Source organism: Cyprinodon tularosa, unplaced genomic scaffold (assembly GCF_016077235.1).
Source record: "Cyprinodon tularosa strain WSP-4 unplaced genomic scaffold, ASM1607723v1 ctg17, whole genome shotgun sequence".
Lineage (NCBI taxonomy): Eukaryota > Metazoa > Chordata > Actinopteri > Cyprinodontiformes > Cyprinodontidae > Cyprinodon > Cyprinodon tularosa.
In genome coordinates this window covers 3,285,837-3,310,608 of record NW_024038531.1, presented here as the reverse complement: position 1 = coordinate 3,310,608, position 24,772 = coordinate 3,285,837, and the positions used below count along the sequence as shown (strand labels likewise).

General features: G+C 37.2%; 1 protein-coding gene across 2 annotated transcripts in view; it reads left to right on the top strand.

Annotated features, from left to right (window-relative positions):
* syt1a (synaptotagmin Ia) overlaps positions 1 to 24,772 on the top strand; it is a 251,779-nt gene that overhangs the window by 47,046 nt on the left and 179,961 nt on the right. For both annotated transcript variants that reach the window (XM_038281327.1, XM_038281328.1), the window contains exon 2: positions 22,720 to 22,774. The gene's annotated coding sequence lies outside the window, so the exon portion shown is untranslated. The remainder of the gene's footprint in view (positions 1 to 22,719; positions 22,775 to 24,772) is intronic.

Genomic DNA, 24,772 nt, shown 5'->3' with positions numbered 1-24,772 from the left:
TCTCTTTGTCCCTTGTGGCTGGTAAATTACCTGACATGTTTGGCAGTTTGCCTAAAGCCTATAGTGAACAATGAGGAACATAAGTATTTGAACACCCTGCTATCTTTCAGGTTCTCCCACTTAGAAATAATGGAGGGGTCTAAAACTATCATCATAAGATGATAATTGCATGCCCACTGTGAGAGACATAATCTAAAAAAATAAAATAAAATCCAGAAATCACAATTTATGATTTTTTCAACTGTTTATTGTATGGTACAGCTACAAATAAGCATTTGAACACCTGAGAAAATCCATGATAGTATTTGGTACAGTAGCCTTTGTTTGCGAATTTACAGGTCAAGCTTTTCCTGTTGTTTTTCACAAGGTTTGCACACACTGCAGGAGGGATTTTGGCCCACTCCTCCACACAGATCTTCTCTAGATCAGTCAGGTGTCTGGGCTGTTGCAGAGAAACATGGGGTTGGAGCTCCCTCCAACGATTCTCTATTGGGTTTAGGTCTGGAAACTGGCCAAGCTACGCCAGGACCTTGAAATGCTTCTTCTGTGCTCAATGTCATGTTGGAAACCCCACCTCAACCAATTTTCAATGCTCTAACTGAGGGAAGGATGTTGTTACCCAAAATCTTGCAATACAGTACACGGCCCGGTTCATCCACTCATTAATACAGTTTAGTTGCCCTGTCCAATGTGCAGAAAAGCACCCCCAAAACATGATGCTACCACCCCCAAGCTTTAGAGTTTGGATGTTGTTCTTGAAATAGTTCTCATCATTTTTCTTCCTCCAAACATGGTTAGTGGAATTATGACCAAAAGGTTCCATTTTGGTCTCATGACTTTCTCCCATGACTCCTCTGGATCATCCAAATGGTCATTGGCAAATTTAAGACGGGCCTTGATATGTGCTGGTTAAAGCAGGGGAACCTTCTGTGCCATACATGATTCCAAACTAATGTCTTAGTGTATCATCAACAGTAACCTTGCAAATTGTGATCCCAGCTCTTTTGAATTCATGACCAGCTCCTCCCATGTAGTTATAAGTGGAAAAAAATGCAAAATAGCACGTTATTTGTATTCTTATTTTCCTCACTGTATATTTAATGTAATTTTTTTTGCAAAATATGTGATTACAAAAAGCTAAAAATAATCATCTGGAAACCCGACTTTCAAATGAAGGTTTTCAAGTCAGGCATACAACAGCTCTTTTTTTTTTTTTTTATGAATCTCTGATTTTAAGCAACACTGTAGGATAAATTCACCAAAAGGCACAAAGAGGTTTTCTGCTACAGGCAAGAATACAATAGAAGTATAGTAAAGTGTATGATTTTAGGCATTTTTCAGCTGACAATAGAAACTATCTTGTTACAGCCTTTGTAAAATGTAGCATTCACAGTGATGAAAGAAATTTTTCCACTACGGCATTACTAAACACCTAAATAATCAACACTAGTATATTGGATTTAATGAGCATAGGTAAACATCTTTGAAATTTACTAATTCATCATATTTAAATTAGAGTCCACCTTGTATGCTACATGTTAGATGTTTATTCCTGAAATGTCCTGCAGTGGGTATAATTGCTTGAGAGCAAAAGTCTAACTTTAGGTTCGCACATACAGACTCTCCTTGACTCAGTGGTTTATGCTAATGGTGGTTACCAGGCAACCATTAAAACAGAGCTGGTAAAATCAGTGCTGGCAAAAAAACAAAAAATTTTTCTTTTCTTCTCAACTTGCTGTTCTAAGTGCTAAGTGACACGGTTTCACATTAACATCATGAAAAAGTGAAAAGTGTAAGCCCTTTGGGAAAGGGCTCCAACTCCCATTGTCATTGTGACACAGCACACACAAGTGAACACTGCACACCATGAAATTGCATTTATGCCTCACCCGTGCAAGGGGGCAGCCCTCAATGGCGCCCCAAGGGAGCAGTGTGGCGGGACGGTACCATGCACAGGAGGAGGATGGGGGAGAGCGCTGGTTAATTACTCCCCCCCACCAACCTGGCGGGTCGGGAGTCGAACCGGTAACCTTTGGGATCCAAGTCTGACACCCTAACCGCTCACCCACGACTGCCTCATAGAGGTAGCTCTGCACTGTTAATTAGCCACCATCTTGAAACCATGTCACCAATACCTATGTTAATGGGAAGGAAGCTGAAGATTTTCTACATTTATTGGTATCATCTCTAGAAGGTTATTTTAATACAGAACTGATATACAGGTGCTTCACAATAGATTTAAATGCTATTAAAAGTTTATTTGACAAATTTTTAAAGTAAAAAAAAATCATATAAATTCACCACACACAAAAACAGGTATTTTATTTTGATGATTATGTTTGACAACAAAAAAGTCCCTAAAATTATTATATAATTATTCAGCTAATAAAAAGGATTTTTTTTTATTATGTTGATGTGAGAGTGCTACAAAGAACATGACCTCTTTAGCTGGTCTCTACTGTCTTTGATCTTTTGTGATAGCAAATCGAAGCCTATTTCTAAGTTTTCTCTTCCACTAAACTGTCCAATTGTACAATATTATATTTGTGTTTTTCAGGTGTCAGTGACTGTCTACTAGACCTTTGTCAGTTGTCAAACATCAGTCATATTTTAGGTTTCAAATAACTATAAGTAAAAAATGTACAGAAATAAACATATCATATTTATACATACTGAATTGGATTACTAAAATGGTAGTCATCGTTGAAATGCATCTTTAATATTTATAAGTTGATAATAAATATAGTGATTTTAAAAAGCTAGGCAGAAATGTATACTGAAATATGTTAACCATGTGATCTTGCCAAGTCCAGAATTATCACTGAAATTATAGCCTCTAATGTCATATCACTGAACATTTGAAATTGTTGAAAACAATCCCATGATGGAATAAAGGATTTCCAGGGAGACCTGTTGTGGCGAATGAGCCAAATACAACTCAAATTAACATCAGCAGCAAATAATTCTCATTCGTTTTGCACCTGTTGAATCCAAGTAATGCAATTTGATTGCATCATTATCCAGAGTGCAGCCACTGAATGCTATTATTCAGTTTGATATTGTTGCATTGAGAGAAATGAGTCTTGATCAGCCAAAAGCAGAGGAAAAGACGCACCAAGATATTCCGATCTACTGTCTAGATAGGATTATCCTGTACTTATTTGTAGAATGGTGGTTAAGCTTGATATGTAGCTTGATTTACCGGAAAGTTTTAGTTAAGTCACTTCTTGCAAAGATGCTACAAGTGTCAATTAATGGAAATTACATCATTTAGACAGTTCTCCTGTCCAAATGTCTGTATATATCTATCTATATAGATCTATATTGATATCTCTTTCTTTTTGGGGTAAGAAAAACAAGTCCAACCAGAAGCAAAGTACACAATCAGCATCCTTTAGAGTTCTGATGAAATATTCAAAAAACTGTTAGTTCACAACTGTAATAAGGAGGTTCACACACTTAAATTTGCATGCTGAAAAATCCCAAACTGAAGAACTAATTAAACTATCTATTTTGTGAAAAATTTCCCAAGGGCAACAGTTTGAAAAAAACAACCATACCAGAAGATGGCACCAGGGAGTCAATGAGGGGCTATAGCCATATATCAGTGACTGATATGTTGTCAAAGTACTTACTGTAGGATGCTAAAAATAACTGGAAAACTGATGAAGGAAGTCTGGATAAGGACCTAAATTATTACCACTGTTTTGAGAGAGGGCAAAAAAAAAAATCACTTAAGTCCAGCAAAGGCCATCATCCTCTGGTCTTAAAGTCACAATAACAACAAATAGATGTTATCTGTGTTGCTGGAAGAAATCATATTCTGCTCTACCATCTTAAAACCTTTGCTCTTTATTTGACACTGTGTGCTTGGGTCATAGGAGACCAAGGCTCCCATTTTGCCCTTGGCCCTCAATTCTTTACCGTCTGATCGTTTATCTCACCCAGTGGTTTCTGGGCCGTAGGTGAGGGGCTCAAGAAATGGAAATTCTTCTGATTACAGATGAAGTATTTTCATCTACAAATTCACTCACAAATTGAATTTAAAGATATTTGTAAATAGTGTAAAATCACTTCAATTATGCATTTTATTGTGTTGTTATATACAGTATAGTAAAACCAGACAGACTGAATGTTATGGTCATCTTGGTAATCAAACATCTAACCTTCAGAGAACCAGAACACTGAATTGAAAAACGTGAGCATAAGAAGGGACCTGGAGGGTGACAATATGGAGAGATTGATTTACTTCTCAGATCTAAAAGGTAGCTGCATTTTGTAACAGCGCTGTGCACATATTTATGTTTTAATTTCTATATGGAGAAGATTCAGACAGATAAGAGAAATGACCTTGTGTGTGTGCATGAAATTGTGATTAAAAAACAGAACCAATGCCTTAAGACAGTTTAGAATATTTGTTAGCAATCTTTCACCCCTTTTGCATTTAATCATTACAGATTTACTGAAGCCTGAGGGTCTTCCTCCTTCATGGTCTGAGGCCTGTGACTCACTGCAGTTGAAAAATTATAAAATCCCACCGACCAGCGCATTTTACAGACCCTTATCTTCAGGGTGTGAAGTTAACTTTTTTGTCCACAGATTGATTCACAATCCACCTGCCACAGAGGTTTTTTACCAGCCAAAATTTTGTTATGCCTAAAATAAAGGTAAGTGATTCAGAAAATGCTTAAGAACGGTTCTTGAACTTGTACAGATTATACATTAAATTGCTGTTGGGTTATTGACCAACTTAATCTCATTTATGACTAGACCTATGTAATGACAACTATATCTGACCTGGTGTGACCAGCATCTAGAATAAAATGACAAAAATACAAATGGCTAATCGTCTGACAATAATGGTATCATTTATTTGGTCAACACCCAGCTGCAAATTGAATTAGCTGTAGAACAGATTTTTTTTGTTAGTTCGCATCCAGGTTCAACATTTTTGTTTTTACATTAATATATATATATATATATATATATATATATATATATATATATATATATATATATATATATATATATATATATATATATATATATATATATATATATAAAAAATGTGTTTTTAACTTATAATTTAAATTTCAAGATATCTAATATTTATATTGGTTAACTTTTATGTAAACAACAATAACAATCACAAGTAGAAAATTCCCCAAGGAAATTTTGGAGGTGCCTGCCACTTGGAGCATATTCGTGTGTGCGTAATATATCGACTGGTACCAAAGACTTAATGGGGTTAGTTGAGTTCACCTTACATTGGCATGTATGATCATACCTGGTGGCAAATTGCTTGTTGATGGTTGATTGCGACTGCCATCACCATACCCAGTGGTGACTTGTGTCGCCTCACCTACTGCTATTGGGACATTAGTTGCCCACCTACTGATGACTGACGGCCCAGACCTAGTCGCGGCAGGGGTAATGATAAAGATCCCTATAGTGCAATAAATTGCTGTGTATATTATATAGTAGTTATGAGATTTCAGATTCCGAAAAAGCCCTTCGAACAAACGAGTGCTGAGCAAAAACCGTATGTTATTCAAAAAATCATTTCACTGTGAACAGCCATCCCTCGACTTCGATTAGTGCATGTATGTCACTCAGAACAATATTAATGACGATGTAAAAATGGTTAGTCACATTCATTTTTCTTTCCTCTTCTTTTTGAAAAGCAATGGAAAAATTGTCAAAATTTCATGAACTTTTGTTCCGTCTGGAGGCGTTTTGAGGAAAAGAATAAATCCTGCGATAATTCCAAATAATACATAAAAAATACATTGTGTGAAAGCATAGACTTCAGTCTACAAACTGACCAAAAATGGTGACTCTAGAGATAAATATGTTACAGTGACAGCTATTTCAAAACTTTCTATCCTTTTTAAAAGACAGCTGCCTCTCACTCTGAAAAATCTGTTGACATGCTCTAGATTACTGGATTTTGGTTAAACTTTGTGGTGCTTGAAGCCTGATTTTAACATACAGTCTTCAGTTTTGGAAAGATGTAGGATTAATCTACAAACAGGGCTTTAAGCTGTTTTTCTAGGTGAATGTATGACCACACAGCAAAGGTTCAAAAATGGTGGATTTTTATGTCTTCTTTCACCCCTCTCCCCATTCATTCCTATGGGATTTTTAAGCATGTTTTTTTGCTAATTTACGTCGCCATGGTAACTCCAATCGCTTATAAAAGTAAGCACCTATGCCGAGACCGAGCCGGACATTTTGATACCCATATTGTGTAGGTTTGTCCTACGCATTAATGGTGACGGAAGAAGAATAAATAAATAAGTCAGTTTTTTGGCGACAATAATAATAGGTGCCTCCATGCATTGCATGGGGCATAGAATGCCATTGTGAAGCAATGGCATTCTATGCTCATTGCATTGCAATGGCAGGCACCAACAACAACATAATTGACAGAATCAAAACCATAATTCCAAGGCCATAACTATCACATCACATTATCACTCTCACATTCAATTTCACCTTCCCCTATAAAATCTGTGAAAACCTTTTCCTAATACCTGCCTGGTTCCTCCCTGCAATAGATCTTCTCATAAAGTTATAATGTGTCCTTACCTGTAAAGACCCTACATCATTTTCCCTGCTGCTGGCCTCTGGTCGATCTCATCCCTGACTGCTCTTTCTATTATGGCAATAAACATGAAACTTTTTTGAAAGAAAAGTTATAGATAGAATAAGGAAGAACTTTTTAAATTACACACTAGATTAACATATTGTTATTTTGACATGTCTCACGAACAAGTCTAATTTGCAAACGTTACAAAATTAATATTGTTTGTTTGTAAAAAATAATAATATTAAACTGTATATTTTTTTGCTTCTTGCTGCTGGTTAGCTAAACATCCTGATGCTCACGTTGATCCTTGCTTACCATCACGTCTGTGATGGTAAGCAAGGATCAACACATGCAGTAGCCTGTGTATGCTCATGGTGCGTTCAAAGACAGCTTGGATAATGAGTTACTGCATACTAAAAACCTTGGTAACCTGGTTACCTGTGGTAACTGTTAGATGCCAGCCATATTGTACTACATTTTGTTCCAAAAAAAAAAAAGATAGAGGCTTGCTTAAAAACAACCGGCTATATGATGGTCAACAACAATTGTGCAGTATTAGTTTTAGTCTTATTGGCCACCCTCCAACATGGAAGGTAGATTGACAGTTTTTTCTCCCAATCACAAACGTTACTGGCATTTGGCGTGTGGGCCGATGATAATTTCATACCCTGTATATCTTTATTAAACATCAAGATCACTAGCAGAAAAGACAGAGCTGGGATTGGGGACCACATGACCAGGTCCTTAATACCCAAATAAAAAAGTTAATCATAACATCATACAATATAGGCTACACATTTGTTCAACAATGGGGCTTACAATCTTCAGCACCATGGAGAGCGACTGTCATTCTGAAGTCAATGACATGGACATGAAATATAACAAACCAATATAACACTAAGCTACATAGTTAATAATAATAAAACATCACAATTTAAAGCAGTTTAGCACCATGGATAGTTACTACTGTACAGTCTTTTTAAGGACACTATTTAATCTCAGACCCTGTAACTGTAACTATAAAGTTTAGTAAAACTGGTACTCAAATTCAAAAAAAGCAATTTCACTATGAAGTTCTATATGCCTACTCAACACTATTTGAAGGTCACACAACAAATCATGTCCTCAGTGAACTCATCCACCATGCTCTGTATGTCCAATTTCTTTCTTTTCACCTTCTCTGTGGACAACATGGCAAGTCCACTCAGTCTATCATGTCCCACCAAGCCCCTCAAGTGGTTTTAACATGGATAATGATCTTTCAGGGGTTGCAACAGTTACTGGAAGAATCAAAAATTAAAAGAGGGGTGGTTAAAACCTCTCTGAATGTTACTAATGGGTGGTTGATGAGGAGTACTTTTTGCCAGATTACTCTTGCTTTGGCCAGGGAAGCTGGGGAGGATATTCTGACTGTAAATATCCTCACTCAAATTGCCAGGCAGCTTTGTGTTACTCCTCATCTCCTACTTGCAGCAGTGTATTGGGTTGAATTTTCTCAAAAAAGTTCATTGTTCCAATTAACCTGGGGAATGTTGGGGCAGTTTCTGGATGGTAATATCATGACAGGCAATGAAAACACAAAACCACAATTTGCTCCCTGTGTGTCAAAATAGCACTCAAGTTTTTTGGTCCTTGTTGCTTCTCATTATGTGTAGCTTCCCTGTTTGGTAGCTCATGACCATCCCTAAACTAAATCAAAACATTGATGGCAATTAGTGGAAGACAAGATGCCTTTCAGAATACCTGCGTCCTTAGCTTGAGGTAACTGTGAGGTAACACTACACTTAAGACTCTTGGTTTGCATGTGACCAAAAATATAAAAGAAAACTTCATTGTGGCATTGTTTTGACTGCACTTGTTTCATTACACCCTCTTTTTTTGTCACTGGTCTTGTATATTTTGATGAGGACTTTTATGTCTGCATATCTGTTCCTTAATGCAACAGGTACATCCTGTCAAGATGGTCAACGAGTGAGACTGAGGGGTTTTAAGGTGACTGTTGTGCTCTCTGGCATTATTAACTCACTGAGGAGCACCCACCCTTTCATACAGTGGCCAAAAAAGTTAGACATGTTCTCTACAATGTCATAGAACCTCTTCACTTTAGGGCCGTTGAGAGTAAGGTTGGGTTTATGAGCCCCACAATGAAGATAGCTGGCAAGAAGCTCCCTCCCTGTTATTCTTGCCTGAATGCCTAAATAAGCATCACTCATATTCCCAGGCCCATTTTTACCCTGTTTTGCGACATTTTGACTTATCTATTAGAATTTACTCTATAGATCCCAGGATTTGGATTTCAAGTTTTGATGCTTATCTCACAGTGGCTTTAAATGTATACCTGTTGGAATATTTATATCATTGTTAACCACAGTGGAATTATGATACATCTGGGTCAGCTGATCCATCTTTGACATGTCTTATGTCCATGGAAATGAATAAAATCAGGGCTTTTTGTACTATTACTTATTTCATGAATTATGTCAGCTTTCACATGTTGAGACAGGATTTAAATAATCTTATGTACAATCTGGCAGCTTGGCAATTTCAATGACCTCCATGACTTGTCTCCAAAGCAAGGCCGCACTACGCACATTCCTCTCCATTTAAGCATTTATTGTGCAGTTGCATTTTTAAAGCTTGTAGTCTTTCTTGTAGTTTATCCATCTTATTCCATATAATCATAGACCCTTGTAATACGGGGAATTTTGGTTGGCTAAAATCCAGTATGGCTTGCAGTAACGGCAGTCTAATTGGGGGCAGCATCTCATCCAGATGTGAGGAGAGTTTCAGTGCTTTAGTGGTAGAGGTGTAATGACTTTAAGAAAAACACTGACTGTCGTTAATAGTTATAAATGGACCTTTCTGTCTGCAGAGGCTTATATTGAGGATACATTTTGTAATGTTGGCATTCTGGGTGTTTTCAGCAAGATTTGTCCAATCAGTTGGAAAAACATTCCAGAAGATACTTTTCATTATCCATTGTCTGCGTACCACCTGTAACAAGAGGAGACCTGTTGCTGCTTTCATTTCCAGGTCTGGCTCTGCTGTGGAAAAACTAGCAGCTGCTGAGTCCCTGAAATCTCCGTTACACTATCGAGAGGCAAGGAAGGTGATATACGCTAAGGGGCTTGGCTAGAACCAACAGTTTACAACTAACTCACACATTGTGTCTAGTGATTGTTAAAAGTGCTACCTGTTATTAACCTGGCTCCCGGCCTGCTGGATGTTTTGGTCGGGCCTGAATAACTGGCAACAAAAAAGGTGTGTTCGTCTCTCAGATGAAGAACAAAATATGTGTCCACTTTTTTTCACCTTTTGCTTTGTCACTCCACCTTATGTCTATATGAAGTGCCGCTCATTTATATTAGTGCATAAAAATGCTCCACCTAGATGGTAATCTATTAACAATTGACTGATCGTGATGCTGGTGAACAGTTAGTGATGAGTTTGACAAAAAATATGCTTGGCATACCGCCAATCCACTTCATAAATCTATGCATCATAAAGTAAAATTTAACAGTTAAAATCGAGTCAATCATGCAACACAACTTTTAATTCAATATTTAACTCCTGCTACTTCATTAAAGTTTGTCAGTCTTGTTGCAACCATGACTCAGTCTTGACTGGGTCACCTATAACCTCTGTGTAACAGTCAACGATGGTTGATTTTAGGCAGATAATGCTCATACAACAGGCTCTCTTGGACCCAAATAATGGGAGGACCCTCTCTAGCTTCCTTCACCTAGGGTAGAATCCCTGCGTCGTTCTCATAGCCCCGCCCCTGATCAAGATACTGGCAAGATTGCTGGCCAATGACTACTGTCCTGACCAGACAAGTTTCATTAAAAATCATCATTCTTTTATTAGACATTGAACATTATCTACACATCTACTGACCACCTGGAAGAATGTCTGATTTTTATGAATGATAAAAAGGCATTTAATAGATTCAACTGGGATAATTAGTTTCTTACTTTGGAGAAGTTTGGTTTTGGTCCTCATTTTACCCTTTCGTAGAACATTATATAGGTTTCCATTGGCTTACGTTTCAACAAATTTTCATTATTCAAAATGTTTTAGGCCGTTTTGTTGAACAAGGCAATTGAGCCACTTGCTATTATGACCTGTTGCAGCCTGGGAGATACAGGGCAACTATCTTCCTGCTATACTCCAGATCCTGGATCACTTTTGGAAAAATTTCAGCTTATGAAATATATTTAAATAAAAGGGAAATATTTTTATTAACATGAGGCAATATGACTTAATTATGTTGGTTTTCCCTTCAATAAAAGTGACTGAACAATTTAAATATCTTGGCCATACCTGTCAAGGTTTGGATTTGAGGATAAGGCAAATTTTATAATATCTGCTGCGAGCCATCCTGCGACCATCCCAGTACAGCTCCACTACAGTTTAAGACATGTGCACAAGAAATCTAAATTAAACACTCTTAACCAATTGCAAACTATAAATTAGAGATCAGATTGTGATGCTAGCCACAGTTCTGTTTGGAGAGGCAGGTTTTTTTTTCTTTATAATTATTAGGGGTGCAAATACTCTATTAAGGATACACAGACCTTATTCCTACTGTGCCTCAACTTGCGTTTTTCTGTCTGTGTTCTTCGCTATGAAGAAGTATTGTCAAGCAAGCATTATATAATAGGTTTGAGTAAATTACATATCTTGCTAATGTTTTCAGTATAACAAATGTTGAGACATCTCTTGTTATCAAATGGTTGTTCCCAAACTTCCACCTATTACTGTATTAGACCAACCTGTTGCTTTTCCCTGCTGCTCCTTAATGAAATTAACTTTGTTAATTAAAGCAGCCTTAACACATTCTGGTCGGAAGTAGAATGATGAGATAAAAAAGCCTAAAAAGTTGTAAGAAATATTGTCAGCAGGGGTATTAAAAATTGTGCCATTGGTGATTTATTATATTTTTTAAAGAAATTTATCAACATGGAACGTTTATTTTAACTTTATTTAAAGCAATGGTTTGCTTTATAATATGGACTATTTATTTTTAAGCATTTTAATACTAAAAGTTCATTGACTTTCAACTTCAAAAGATAAGCATTATTGCATGCATGATTTAAAAACTTTTTTTCACCTTTTAGACGGATGACTTGGCAAAATGGAACTCAGCTTTGATTTGTTTGACTTTTTCTCAAACAAAGCTTGCAATCGAAGTTAGGCAAACTGTTAACTTATTAGGATTCAAGGGCAAAGCACAGGAGAGGCCATGCTAAGCAAACGCTGTGTCATCATCATGCAGAGAGACCATCTGAATGCTATTTCACCGTCTGATTTGAGTGCCAGTTTCAAGGACGTTTTGCTTTTCCCTGGCAATTATTGAGGTTTGTTGGGGCTCCAAGCCCGACCCAAACATTTAATTTATGCTAGAAAAAGACATTTTAAATTTATTTATTGAGCCCTTAATTGCTTTACTTCATTTAGTCAATACAGTAGGCTCACATTTGTTCCATTCAGCCAGTTTGTATTATGGTCATGATTAGGCATTCTCTGGCTCCAAGGTAACAGCTTTTTGCTGGCTCCTTTGCAGGGAAATGTCTTTTCAAGGGGGCACATCTGTTCTGCTAAGCACTTCTAGATCCTTCTAAGGTTGTCTACTTGTATAAAATGTTTCAAGTAGATCAAAAAACCCTGTAGAGTTAAGAGAGTAAAGACATGTTCAGAAATCATTTATACAAATCTTGTTTTTACCATTTTTCTGTCCTCTTTTCAAACTGTTAGGGTAAATCTCTGATTGTGCTGCTGTTGTTATCCTTGTTTCATATATTTCTGTCATATAATTCCCATTTCACGCTTTGATTGTGACTCTTGTATTTTCAGCTCAGTAAATAGGCAAAGATGCAGTTTGTTACTATCTGTCATGCAGTTTAATCTGATGACAGAGATACATCTCAGGCAGCATAATTAGCAGGAACAGCTTCAGAGGCTTTTTCTCATTCTCTCTTTTTATATTTAATTTTCTTTTTCCATCTGACTCCAGCATCTGCAGCAGAAAGATTATCGAATGTTTTGATGTCAACAGAGAAACGTTGACTGACAGGCCTGGCCAGACTGGGGCACCAGATCATATGGTAACTGACAGCCCAGACCCATTCTTCCTCCTCTGCACAGAGTAAACAAGGCAAACAAAGAAATTAATTATTCTTTCAGTCTCAGTAGACAACTGTCTTGTAAGAATAGATTTTGTTGGGTTATTTCTCAGTGATCCTATTGTTAATGTTTAAATCGAGCTTGAAGAGCAATAACTGCTGCAAGGATTATTAAAATATGAAAATGTGATTACCAGGTGATGGAAAATGTTCAGTTTTGTACATGGTTGTCGATAGTATTTGGACTTTTCTACATTTACTGCGGCATCCAAAAGTATTTGAGTTTTTTACATTTATCTGAATAGTGCCTCGAGGCCTTCAAAGACCAACAACATTCAGACATACCTGAAGCCAGTTGGTCATGTGGATTGTAACAACTATAATTGTACTACACCTTCATAATTCTTCAGTGGCCTGTTCTTGTCTGTCAAATGAAATGCCTTTATGCATTTTGATGTAAAATAAAACTGCACTTCCTAGATTTTGCAGCTTATATTTGTGGGGAAACTAACACATGTGAATTGTAATGCTGCCCTTGATGTTAAATAGTGTAAACAGCTTAGAAACAGAGGCATACAAGACAGAGTTACACCACAGGCTCATTACATCCTAAAAAAAAATACAAGTGCCCTTGTGCAAAGGTTTGGCAGGCAGAATGACTATTCATCTTTCTCTTGTTTGCTAACAGCCTTGCTGCTATACTTCTGCCAAATTCTTCGGAGCCAAATTCAAGTGGACCTCAAATCTGCCTGTAGTCAAGGCTGCCCGTCTGGAAGGCAGGAGGAGTATGAAAGGGGCTCTATCCAGCCTTCATGCTGTATGGAGGTAGATAGAGGACTGGGAAGGGTGATCAAGCCTTCTCAGGAGTAATATCTCCATGCAGGATATTGGCTCTGTGTCACTACTGCTGAACAAAAAAAAAATCCCAATTGTTCCCCAAACACTGATCCTGCCTGACTTCTTATTAAATAGATGTGGCAGACTGATTGTCCATATGAGCCTGATAGTAATATTATGTTTGTTTCTTATGAGACCACTATCCCTATTGTATATGGATATTGCAATGCTCCTCAGTGGTGCACAGGAGAGTATTTTGTGTTTCATTAAGACTGACTGAATACAACTTTGTGGAATTATTGTTCAGAAAAGAACATTAGAAGGCAACAGAAGTATTCATTGCTGAAATGCAAATGGAGAGTAGGCATCAAAATTGGTTTTTCTTTTGTGCTTTTTCCTTATTCTGCAACTTTTATAACATGAGTAGAACAATTTGCCAAATAAGACATCAGTGACTTAAATGATAAAATATTTAATGATGAATACAAAAAAGTGGAGAAAAAGTAAACAGTTTAAAAGGCAGAAAGGACAAATTCAATCACAGTTGGAAGTTAGAGTTGCCAAAAGCTTTTTATGTGATAAACCCAAAAACTTGTCTCCAATTGGACTGTTTACAACTATTACACCAACATAAACATACAATGAACTGTCTCTCAAACCCTTGGACTTAAACATCTGGACCTTATCTCCTTCCTTCATATGAGTAGATCTTTAAACCAAACTCAGGGGCCCATACTGGCCCCTAAACGTTACCCCTTCACACTCACAGCTGTGGAGGAAGCCTTGATTGAAGATTGGGAGTATAAATGAGAATGGGATGGTCTCTTCAATCCTCTGGAAAAGGAAATCAGTTGTTGATATGGCAACACAGAGACACTTCATGTTTATGGCTGTAGCTCTGTGGCCCAGTTTGCAAACAGCAAGGATGGCTGCTACATGCCAAAGGAGAAAACATCTACAACTGTTGTTGCCTTTGCTGCTTCGGCAAGAGGTAAATACTTCCTGGGATTTTATTAATAGGCCGGTTTCCTCTCAGGTAGGGACAGTGCTGTTCATGCAGCTCATCTCATCTCATCTCAACCCAGCCTGCCTCAAGAGGGATTTCCCACTGATCCAGTGGTCTGTGGCGGTTTTACTGAGGCCCATCCAAAACCCAAGAGACCACTACCGAGGTCAGGAAATGGGTGTGCTGATGTTCCTCTACAGCCTTGCTCATGGCCTCTCCCTCCCTGTAGTGGCTCCTGCTTTCGTGTTCCCGAAATCCACAGTGCTTTGGGTCATCCACCGAATAAACACAGTTCGGGACCATTATCTCCCTCCCTTCTCCAGCTTAGCCACCTGTCCTTGGTTAGGGATTTTTTCCAGCTTGGGCAAAGTATTGTTTTCTGAAAACTTGTAGGCTTGTCTGGGGGTTACCTTCCCCTCAAGCCTTATCTGCTGGAGTAAATACCTAAAGCACCACTCAAACAGAGGGGAAATGTTTGCTTTGACAATACCATTCAGTATACTTGGCGATTTAAAATTGGTAATTTTTTCACACCGAGTTGGGTTTGAGATGCAGGCATGTGAATTGAATTGGGATGGAAGCCTGTTTAGCACATTTCACTTCTTTGTCAAGCTGCCATCGTGGGAAGTACGGAGCGTCACCAGCCATTTGGTTTGTTCAACCGTCCCTGGAACATTATATATTTGGCAACCATTAAATGACAGCAGCTGTAATACTTCAAATGGGGCGTTTGAGTGATCCCACAAATCTGGCAGCTCCATTATTTTTCAAAAAGACACATGAAAAGCTGTTCACTGGGCTGACATGGAATCAAACATTTGCCCCTTTCTTGGAAATAACTTCATACTGTCAAATTAAACAATTTCCAAGAGGACCTTCCCTTCTGGAACTGATGTATTTTATTTTTTCTGCTTTGTGAGTTTCTGTCAGTCTGACAAAGATACAGAAAATCAGTGGATCAATTTTAAATGCAGGTGTTTCCCAATAAGGCCACCATTGCACCTGCTGCCAAATTCCAGTGAGCCTACTCTGATACAGACTCACTATTTAAGCGAACAGTCAATTCGACCTACCCACAATGTGGTTTGGGACATGGTGGCCCTACTGCGGGAACACACAAACACAGGGTTAGTGGTACTGTCTAGGGGGACAATTTGGGATTGGGCCCAACTCTGCTGCCTGACCTCTAACCGAGAAAGGAAACTTCTTACTAGAACTAGAACTAGAACTATTAAGAAGCTCTCTGAACTAGAAAAACATTCAGAGAGCACAGACCTCAGCCAAATAGCTCATCACCTCCAACATATTATGACTTCCACCTTAAGTTAGTACCTGTATTCACCAAATCTTAAAAGATAACTGGATCCAGATAGTGACCCGGATCATTCTATAAATGTAATCGACCGTTGCCAGTCACAATACGCACATTCTACAAACATTTCTATAAAATACATCCAAAATTTTGTTAGCTATTTTGAAAACAAACAGATTAACCAACAGCAATGAAAACATAGCCGCCTTGGCGGAGGTAACGATTGCTTTCCCTTCTTTTCAGGATTTTCAGCTTCCGCACACCTCCTGAAAGGTAAAGAAGCAGTAATGCCCAGGGCTGTCTGATATGATAATATGCCGTTCCAATCTTGTGTCTTCCTGTTTCTAAATTCCACAGTGGACTTTCTCCTCCCCCCCATGGTGCCCTTGGCCTCCAATGCTTGGTATCGGGCCTGGGACCCAAGCTTGGCCCATGTGTTGGGAGATAATGGGTTTGCGGGTTCAGTGAGGCTTTGTGTATTCGTCTGTACCTCTTTGCCCTGGGGATTGCTGCTTCTTTGCTTTATTGACAGCCTACCTCTTTGCAGGGCATACAGGTGCTGGTCATAAAATTAGAATATCATGAAAAAGTAGATTGATTTCAGTAATTCCATTTAAAAAGTGAAACTTGTATATTATATTCATACATTACATACAAACTCATATATTTCAGATGTTTATTTTGTTTAATTTTGATGATTACAAATGACAACAAATGAAAATCTCAAATTCATCATATCAGAAAATTAGAATATTACTGAAGACCAATAAAAACAAAGGATTTATAGAAATGTTGGCCAACTGAAAAGTATGAACATGAAAAGTATGAGCATGTACAGCACTCAGTATTTAGTTGGGCCTCCTTTGGCCTGTATTACTGCAGCAATGCGGCGTGGCATGGAGTCGATCAGTCTGTGGCACTGCTCAGGTGTTATGATAGCCCAGGTTGCTCTAATAGTGGCTTTTAGCTCTTCTGAATTGTTGGGTCTGGTGTATTGCATCTTCTTCTTCACAATACCCCATAGATTTTCTATGGGGTTAAGGTCAGGAGAGTTTGCTGGCCAATTAAGAACAGGGATACCATGGTCCTTCAACCAGGTACTGGTAGCTTTGGCACTGTGTGCAGGTGCCAAGTCCTGTTGGAAAATGAAATCTGCATCTCCAAAAAGTTGGTCAGCTGCAGGAAGCATGAAGTGCTCTAAAACTTCCTGGTATGTGGCTGCGTTGACCCTGGACCTCAGAAAACACAATGGACCAACACCAGCAGATGACATGGCACCCCAAACCATCACTGACTGTGGAAACTTTACACTGGACTTCAAGCAACGTGGATGAAGTGCCTCTCTTCTTTTCCTCCAGACTCTGGGACCTTGATTTCCAAAGGAAATGCAAAATTTACTTTCATCAGAGAACATGACTTTGGACCACTCACCAGCAGTCCAGTCCTGTTTCTCTTTAGCCCAGGCAAGACGCTTCTGACGCTGTCTGTGGTTCAAGAGTGGCTTGACACAAGGAATGCGACAGCAGAAACCCATGTCTTTCATACGTCTGTGTGTGGTGGTTCTTGAAGCACTCACTCCAGCTGCAGTCCACTCTTTGTGAATCTCCCCCACATTTTTGAAGGGGTTTTGTTTCACAATCCTCTCCAGGGTGCGGTTATCTCTCTTGCTTGTACACTTTTTTCGACCACATCTTTTCCTTCCCTTCGCCTCTCTATTAATGTGCTTGGACACTGAGCTCTGTGAACAGCCAGCCTCTTTAGCGATGACCTTTTGTGTCTTGCCCTCCTTGTGCAAGGTGTCGATGGTCGTCTTTTGGACAACTGTCAAGTCAGCAGTCTTCCCCATGATTGTGTAGCCTATAGAACTAGACTGAAAGACCATTTAAAGGCTTTTGCAGGTGGTTTGAGTTAATTAGCTGATTAGAGTGTGGCACCAGGGGCCATCAATTTTGAACCTTTTCACAATATTCTAATTTTCTGATATGATGAATTTGAGATTTTCATTTGTTGTCATTTGTAATCATCAAAATTAAACAAAATAAACATCTGAAATATATGAGTTTGTATGTAATGTATGAATATAATATACAAGTTTCACTTTTTAAATGGAATTACTGAAATCAATCTACTTTTTCATGATATTCTAATTTTATGACCAGCACCTGTATATCTGGGTAGTGCTTTTTTTTCTGTCTGCCCTATGCAGCTTTGGTCTCCCTATGAGATTTGGTTCTTTAATGTTAAAAACCAAATCAGCACAAACAACAGTTTAACCTGCAAGGATCAAGTAGCACTGAAAACGTAGATACTTTTGGTTCAATTTAAGGCTTGATGGGGGGTGGAGGGGGGGTTGGTTGACCTATGGACGGCCTAAAGAGTCATCTTTAATATTTCTGAAAAAACAGCAGCACATGTGATCTTTATTTGTTATTTCTCAAATTTTTTTTTACCATTCTAAATGCACGAACTGGCACTAAAGAAGCAATAACCATTCAGTATATTTGCTGTGTGTTTCATGTCAGTGAGGTATCGGCTTCACACAGCTGAAGCTCCTCCAATGTGATGATGCGGTCCAGGGTTTAATTATTTTGCATCTGAAATGAAGAATGGTGAAATCACAGTGAACATTGCTCTTGGTCTAAACGCACCTTCGGGATTTTCATTCTGGTTTTCAAATCTGAAGGATGACTATCTTATTGCACTAACTATATTTGAGGTTTAAATTATAGTTGTTTATCCAGTCTGTATTATACATTCTTGTTGTGCTTTTTTGGATTTGTTTTGTAACTCCTGACTTCTCAGTAATCACTGTAGATATTTCCTAAATCTAAACATAGAAATATTTTTTTTTTGTATGGTCAGTTTATTCATAAAATTCAAATAATCCAGTTTGCAACATTTGGTCCAAATTTGGCACAATTGTACCAAATGGACCTTTTACATACAGAAAGCATCATAGTTTCACAATGCTTATGACTAGAGATCTGAAATATTACACAGTTGATGTCAAAAACATGAAGAAGTGCAGTAAGTGGGAGTAGTCTACTATGAATTATATAAAAAAAAGATATAACATAATAAAAATAGCATTCTTTTATTCAAGGGGAAAAATGTTTTTTTGGACACGTTTGAAGTCACAAAGCTCTGGTTTGTATCAAACCTACCAAGTGTGTACACAAATCTCCAGGAACTAGAAGGTCTTAGCTTTCAAATGAGATACATCCCTGATTTTTGGTATGCAATACTTTTGTGCACAAGCTATGTAAATGTGGGGGTAAAGGGTTAAATATGTAATCAGAGATGACCATATTTTTGGATTTTAAATTGTTTTCTTTTTTAAGCACAATTCAAAATGGGAAAACAAATATGAATCTCTATTGTTAAATACAGAAGAAGCTACCAGTCTAAACTGTGGTGCAAAAAATTATTTATTTATACCAGGTGAACGTAAAACTACGTCACTTGAGGACTTCTGGAATAAAGCATATTGATTGCAAAAAAGTTTTTTTGTCTTAAATGCAATACGTTTACAGATGTTTTACAAATTTGGTATTTTCTGTTTTGAGCTCAGTACAGTGTTATGTTTTAGAGTCTCAACTCAAAGTAAAGATACATTTCTAAATTAGTTGATTATTTCAGTAATCGATCACGGTTAAGGGGGGTTGTTGAAAGTATTAACTGCATGTTTCATTTAATGTGTCTTCAAGGTAAACTTTTTTTGTTAAAAAACAAACTATAATAAACTACATATAGGTTAAGTATATAACCTATATGTAGTTTATTATAGTTTGTTTTTTTAAAGATCACTGCGTCAGATTGAGTTTTAGTATCACAGCTATTAAATGTGTATGTTTTATAACAATTGTGCATTCAGAGACTATCCACTTGGAAAAAGATATCTCGCCGAGCATGAAAACATTGCAAAGATTGACATTGAATAATTTAAGTTTTATTTACATGCAGCTCTAAAGGTAACTGTCCTTTTGAAATGCATTTGCGGACAAACAAACGGTGTATATGGTAAATGCAATAGCTTTGTGCTTTTAAATAAAACCAACTTCAGTAATTCAACTCCCTTTTTTATTTCTGTTTTTGTGCCAGAATAAGTAATCTCAAGGCACTTTAAAACATAACCATGTCCTTTTTATTTCCACTCATATTTGATTATAGACTGAAATCCTCGCCAATAAAGCCTAATTATAGGACATATTCAGATTTAATCGCCTTGCAAATGTAACAAAGTATAGTCACATTCGGTGCTGTCATTGAAAAAGAGTTTTCTAAAGAAGCCAATAAAACTTCTGTTATATATTACATTTACATTAATCCTTCCTTCTTAGCTTGCTCAGTTTTTTTTTTAAACAGTCACAAATGGAACTGAATGGTAGGAGTCTAGAGAAAGGCCTCTAAGAGTGTTGATCCACTGCTGTTGGATGCTTGGAAGCAAAATTAACTTTTTGCCTTAATAGCTGCCTCTGTCATTTCTAATGTTTGAGTTTCAGTTAGGTTTTTCAAAGTATAATATACATCGACAGAATGCTCAGCGACTATCACTCGTCGTTTAGAGTCTGTTCTTTACCGCTTTTCCAGGACAACAGACATGTCTTGAGGTTGTTCCCTGTCTTACTGGGTGTCAATGACTGCTTGAAGTCTGACTTGCATCCCAAGGCACTTGAGATCTATTTTAAGAGCATGCATTCCTGGAGGTAGACAAAGATTTATTTGTTTTTCAGGCCCACTTGACTGTTACAAATTCATGAAACACCTTTTCAGTAAAAGCACAGAGTTGGCTTTGAAAGCCCTCCTGCTGTCTACTGGTAAATATCAGCTACTAATTAGTGCCTGTTTATATCTTTCACGGCTTCATCTTTTGGAAGATAGTGGGCCCATTCTGGTACTGATTTTCTGCCTTTTACCAATCGATGTACAGCACTGCTGCTGTCTTCGGTCTCTCTCACTTCTCCATCTGAGAGTTTCTGTAACAAATAATGCTGGAAATCATTGGGGAACTTTTCATGTACGTGTAAAAATTGTGGGAGGACAATCTATCCAAAAACATGTTTTAGCTTCAAGTGCTTACAAGTTTCACATAAATTTCCCCCTTCTCATTTTAGTTTTTTTGTTTCTTCCACCAAAACACTCTCTTTATCCCTTACCTCTGAATATAAGAATTGCAGGATTGGGAAAACGTCCTTAGATGTTTTCTTAATGTTTCATTCAAAGTGAATATTCTAAGTAACTTTAAGTGATTAGCTGAGCTCAGGCTGTATAAAACATGTTCCAAAAACATATTTAAAAATGCAAAGGCTGCTAAAGATGTGGTCATGTTATTTATTTTCTGAAGGTGGAAAGTAACTGTCTATAATCATAAATTAGATCTCATAATAAATTCACGGAAATCTTTTATAGATGTAGAACTGTGAAGGCACTTGTATGTCATCCATTTAAAAATAAAAACCACATCAGAGCTCATCTGCGTAACTGTTTCTTTCACAGAGAGCCACATAGACTATAAAGCTAGATTGCTGTTACCCTCTCTAACATTGAAAGATTTAACATTGTTTTGGTGTCTCTTCTTCAGTCTTCTGGAACAGTCAGTCAGTCTAGGCAAAAGGTCTGTCACACTGAGCCTGGTTCTGCTGCAGATTTTTTCTGTTAAAAGGGTGTTTTTTCTGTCCACTGTTACTGCATGCATGCTTTTTAAACAGCCTCCCAAAAATGCGTGCTTCATTGGAGTTTGGAGGCTCATTACAAAAGATTTAGAGCTGAAACTAAAAGTGAATGTTTACAAAAATCTTTTCAGTATTTAAAGCTTTTAAGTCATTTTAGCCGTAGAATTTCATTCAAAACATAGATTTTCAGGAAATACATAAATTGTTTAAGTTTTTTTATTCCATTTCAGTATAATTTTCTTGAATAACTGCACTTCTTGGTTGAATGCATATTACTTTTAATCTAATATCAAAATAATGTAAACATAGTTAATTCTGAGCTTTGGTTAGAGTCGATTTGTGCTTTTAATTTTGCATGGGCTCTCTATACAAGGTTGAAGTTGGCCTTTAGTTTGATTTTGCAAGTGGTTGTTTGTTTCTGTGTAGCCTTTTAATGACATGGTGAGCTATCCAGAGTGGGTGAGTTTTTATTATGCTGCTTTAAAGTTAATCTTAGAAATACGAAGGTATTCCTGCCATTTTACTTTTTTTGCGTTTCATTTTGAAAACTAATGTTTAACCTTTTGCTTGGAGTATGAATATAGAAAAAAATATAATAAAAGGTTACAATTACTTTAACCTAAAAGCTGTAAAAACATATTTTTTTTATTATTAGAAATTAGACATATCCAGTGAAGTTTTCAAAAAGGGTTTTACTCTTTGTTTGGCTCATCTAAAGCAGAAATGTATTGTTTTATTCCCCTTATGCAGCCTGGAACTACAAGAGATACAAAAATGAAACAAAATAGTATAAAAAATATCTTTCAGAACAAAATTTTTTTTAATGTTAGACAGCCTGCATTTTTACAGACACTGAGATGCTTAATACGTAGTTAGTACTAGTTAACTACTGTTAAAGAGCCTTGCCTTAGGCTCAAGTTGATTTTATTTAAAACTCTCATTAATTGTGTGTGGCTAATGCTGGACAAACCCACAATGATCCACTAATTTGATTTTCCATAAAGCTGTCATGTCTGCGAGGAATCATTTGACACACTTTCATAAAACGTTTCCTCAATCGCATGTGTCTTGATGCTCACTTTCTTTTTAGGCTTTTTTTTTCTCATAGCTGCTTGTTTTTTCTCTTGTAAGTTCTTTTTGCACGTTTCTGATAATGACTCATGTTTGTTTTTCAGTGTGCATTCATCTGGTAAGGGAAGACGGTAAGAAACGGATCAGCTTCAAGATCCTGTAAGTTTGCTCTTTGATAACAATCAAATCAATTGTGTATTATTTTATAATCTATTTATGAAGAAATCAGAAAATGCCTTTTTCATTATTCGGTATGAAACAAAAAAAATGAAAAGCCTAATTATGGTATTTACAGAACGTGACCTCTTACAGTCTGTTTCCCATGACGCATTCACATAAAATCAATCAAATCGGTAGATCCAACAGGGAGTCAGGATGCTGGATGGCCTCTGTTCTCATTTGGGATGCAGACATTGTCCTGTTGCTTCCTTTAATGAGATCTGGAGGCGTGCAATCTAATATTCACCAGTGAGGCTCCAACATGGCCCCTGAGCCTGTAGCCAAGAAAACTGTGTGTTAATTCAATGGAGTGAAGTCAGCTGTGATCAGAGCGACTGAAGTGGCCATTCACTCCGGAGGCTGAGAAGCACTGACTTTGTTTGAAACATGATGCAAAAATACTTTGTGGCTTTGTTTATGCCTTGTTTGGTAGGTTGGAGTTTTGCATAAATATTTCAATAAATATTCACAAAGAGCTGCTTTGGGGCTGAACAAGCACAGGTGTGGGATCAAAGGTACGACAAGTCTGGCTATGAATAACGAATATAAACATTTTCATGATGGATAGAGCTTCGATAAAACTGAGTCATATACCACTTCTTCTAAATCAGAGTCATATGGAAGCTTCAGTAATTTCAAACTAAAACGATGTGTATTGCTTGATGTCTTTCAAATATTTTGAAGCATACTTTAATACATGTTATAGACATTTTTTAACAGATCAAGAAAACATGTCCAATTGTTATATTAAAGGATTCTGATCTACACTGCTTTTGAATTTGGGGATGACAACTTTTACCCATAACTCTTTGTAGAGGAGCTAAAATTTATTGGCCATTAATGATTATCAAATGTCAATTTTAAAATCATGCCCAAACTTGATTGGAATGAGTTGTGGATTTAGACTAGGTTAGATGAAACCATTTGCTGGTCCTTTATAGCTCCAGTCTTTTAGAGGTATTGTCCTGCTAGAAGGTGATTTTCACAATGATCATGTTTGTTTGTTTTTTTAAGAATTTATTCTAGAATTATTCTAGTTTAAACTGTGTTCATTTGCTTGTGAATTCTGACAAGTTGTTTGTTGCATTTAATGATTCGTATGTCTTTATGCTTACCACTCTTGCATGAAAGCCCAGATTTGCCGATTGAACAACTAACAGTTTTCCTGTCATTAAATGGTCTAATTTTAGTAGTGGGTTAGAACTACCATGGACCTAAATGCTACTTCTCTGAATGATTGCTCTCCTTTAAAAAAACGTCATTTTAGGTTAAACCCCCTATCATAGCTTAGCCGTTTTCTCATATTTGGGTTAATGGGTGTGGTAGTGCTCTCCAATACTTTCAACATTGAGTAATTTAATTCAAACTTTATCTGTTGTCTTTATGATTCTGGTTAGACCAGACATCCCCAAAGTCGGTCCTCGATTGCCGCTGTCCTGCAGGTTTTAGGGGTTTCCCTGCCTCAGTACAACTGATTTAAATTGATAGTTGATTAACAGGCTTTTGCTGAACTGCAATCATCAGAATCAGCTGTGCTAAAGCAGAGAAACCTCTAAATCCTGCAGGACAGCGGCCCTCGAGGACCAACTTTGGGGATGCCTGGGTTAGACATACATTCTCTCACAAACATCAAATAATAAATATCACAAAAGATGGACTCTATTTACTGATTACATGATTTCTGAATGCAATCTGTTGCTTTGGATTAAATCTGGGGATAACAGGCTAAATCAACGTCGGTTGTCTATTATTTTATAATCTATTTATGAAGCAATCAGAAAATGGCTTTTTCATTAATTGGTATTTAACAAAAAAAAGAAAAAGCCTAATTATAGTATTTATAGAATGTGACCTCTTACAGTCTGTTTCCCATGACGCATTCACATAAAATCAACCAAATCAGTAGATCCTACAGCGAATAAAATTATTTTCATCTAT